The sequence below is a fragment of the Lissotriton vulgaris genome, chromosome 7, assembly GCF_964263255.1.
Source record: "Lissotriton vulgaris chromosome 7, aLisVul1.2, whole genome shotgun sequence".
NCBI lineage: Eukaryota > Metazoa > Chordata > Amphibia > Caudata > Salamandridae > Lissotriton > Lissotriton vulgaris.
In genome coordinates this window covers 981,021,241-981,024,346 of record NC_141695.1, presented here as the reverse complement: position 1 = coordinate 981,024,346, position 3,106 = coordinate 981,021,241, and the positions used below count along the sequence as shown (strand labels likewise).

At 45.9% G+C, this 3,106-nt stretch overlaps 1 pseudogene; it reads left to right on the top strand.

Moving 5' to 3' along the window:
* The first annotated feature begins 1,355 nt into the window (after positions 1-1,355).
* On the top strand, positions 1,356-2,905 carry LOC147702827 (E3 ubiquitin-protein ligase ZFP91 pseudogene; annotated as a pseudogene).
* The last annotated feature ends 201 nt before the right edge of the window (positions 2,906-3,106 follow it).

Sequence of the window (3,106 nt, the reverse complement as noted above, 5' to 3'; positions counted from 1 at the left end):
TGCACAGGTTGACATAGTTAATTTCCTGTTCTTTTGAATTTCAGAGAACATATAAGAAAATGACTTTTGCCTTTTTTCTGAAACAGGATTTTCAATCCCTGGCGCTCCATGTCCGCCACCCATGTCTTCACTACATGTTGGTGTTCCTTCACATATTTTGTGCCATTTGGTCAGTTATGTGGGTCAGTGGTAGTGCATTCAGGGTCCCGTATCACAGAAGGACCTGCTGCCATATACACTTGGGATTTACTACGAATTAAAATTTGTAAGAAGAGTGTTCTGCAGCCTTACGTTTGGGGTTTAGGTGAAAAATGCGGAATAGCTTGAGAGTTGGCCCCCGCGTGGGTTTTCACAACAATTTTACATGTTCATGCCTACCCTGAAATCAATGTGAAGTGAATATTGTGTGAAGCTGTCAGTGCCTCTATGTGGGGCAGAACATGGAGAACAAGATGCTTAGAGGAGTCAACAATCACAATTGTATGGTGTTGATTGATCTGTAAATAGAATAACAGTTGTGATTGATTACCTTTCCAGATGCACATTCAAATGCACAGGTTTACCTGGTGTCTCCTGAAGTGTAATGCAGGTAACATCAACACTGGAGGAGTTGAAGACATGTAATGCTGCACTAAGTGTTGCTTTGTCAGTGGTTGAGAGAGAGGAGGACACAGGAGGAGTAACAGCTATATTTGAGGTCAAGCTGTCCAACATACTAGAAGCCAAGATGAAATGAATACACAGCTATGTTCATGTCGTGACAACGGCATAGTTTTCTGTTTCAAATGCCTCAACTTGATTTGTACTCTTAGCTATTATCACCAGTGAAGAATTCCCTGGAGATGCCATCATAAAGATTTATTTATGGAAACCTGGGAATAAACAGTTAATAGGTTTACCAGCATAAACTGGCCACATGTGTATGTGTATTGTGTTAGCAGTGGTGCTTTCCATAGAAGTAGTTATTTGTCACATTATTCATATGAGCCCTAACTGATATAGTTTCAGTGCTTGGTGTCTTACGGATGATTTAAAGGGGGTCCTTATATTCAAAATCCCCATCTTGCTTTTCAATTTACAGACCCTTCGGGCAATGTTATGCAACATACTTGAGAGGGCACTGGGCAGTTCTTACCATCACTCTCCGGTTGATAGACCTTTGTAGTTGCCTGAGAGGTCTAACTCAGTTAACATCAATTAAAATTTTGATTTACAGTGTACTCATTTCAACTACACAATGAGAATCTAAACCGATGAGTAAGATTAAAGGTTTTATCACAAACTCAAAGCCAGGCTGATATAAATGAGTTACATAAACTTAATGCTGAAATACAGAATCACTAATGGTGGGGCTGATGTCGGGGGGCTCGGGCGCGACGGAGATGGTGCGGTCACAGCGAGGTGCACAGTCCGGCGAAGAACAGTGCAAAGGGGTGTTGCTGGTGGAAGAGACGGGCGGGGGCGCTGCAGGGTGTTGCGGCAGGGCAGGACTCCCCTGCCTTCCCCCGGGGGCTCTCTCTTTTGCCACAAGAAGGCTGAGTGTCCTCGAAGGAGGCGACGGGAGTCGGGCGGGTGGTTTACTTCCGGAGCATGGAGGAGGAGGAGGAGGAGGAAGTGGCATTGGTGGTGCGGGAAGAAGAAGACGACGAAGAGGAGAAGGAGGAGGAGTAGAGTCCAGTGATGCCGCAGGATGCGCTGGAACAGCACCACCAGAGGCTGATGTATGTAGAAAAAGACGAGTCTCCCCAGAGAGATCCCAAGCGGGAGGTGGAGGAAGATGTCTCAGCACTCATAATCCATGAAGCCTCCCTCATGAAAGAGCCACGGACAGGATGCGGCCGGCTCTGCAGCTCCCGCAATTCCACTCTACACCATCGTTGTGACGCTCTGAGTACACGTAGCTCAAGTTCAAAGACTGGCTCATTGCAGCTCATCTACAAACCTGACGAAGATGAGTTACTAATCAGTGAAGAAGAAACTCCTTTCAAAGATGATCCCAGGGATGAAACTTACAAACCACATCTTCAAAGGGATCTTCCAAAACCCCGGCCAAAAATCGGTAAAGGGAAAGATGAAAAGGAAATCAAAGTTGAGATAGAAGTAAAAGAGAGAAGTTGAGGATCTTCCCAGAAAAAGAGGCCGGCGGCGCAAAGGTGACAAAACTCCTTGGCCGCCCAAAAGAAGAAAGAAACCGCCTATTCAGTATGTACGATGTGAAATGGAAGGCTGTGGCACTGTACTCGCTCATCCACGCTATCTGCTGCACCACATCAAGTACCAACACCTTTTACAGAAGAAGTATGTGTGTCCTCATCCTGCGGATGACTTTTTAGACTACAAAAGCAGATGTTGCGGCATGCAAAGCACCATACAGACCAACGGGAATATATTTGTGAATATTGTTCCCGTGCCTTCAAGAGTTCCCATAATTTAACTGTACACACAATGCTTCACACAGCCCTTACAGTGTGAAATCTGTAGTTTCTTGCCGTCAGAAAACTTTTTTAACTGGCACATGAAGAAGCATGATGCAGATTCTTTCTACCAGTTCTCCTGTGGCAAGAAGTTTGAAAAGAAGGACAGTGTAGTAGCTCACGGGGCCAAGAGTCACCCGGAAGTGCTTATTGCTGAGGCTTTGGCTGCTAATGCAGGAGCCCTCATAACAAGTACAGGCATATTGGCTTCCAACCCTGAGTCTATTGCACCTACCAATGATTCCCAGGGTCTTCCCTTACTCCCAGGCGCGGCTGATGTTTACTGCAGCCCAATGGACGGAATGAATGTGGCCAGCGAAAGTAAAATGCTCATGGTGTGTGGAAGCAACATGGAAGGACTTGTAATGAGCACTGGCATCCTGGGTGCCACAACAGAGGTTTTGATAGATGATTCTGCAGACTCTGCTTGACCTTAAAAGAACACAAAAAGAATTGTGGGCACAGAACAACTATTTTCCTTTGCTCTTTACATCTAGACCTTGAAAACATTGAGTTAAACATGTAAGAAAACCCGGGGGCGTGGCTTAGCCATCGACCGGAATGGCCTCGCTGAGCTGAAGCTCTCCCGGTCGGAGTAACCATCCATGCATTTCCCGGACTCCAATGAGGCC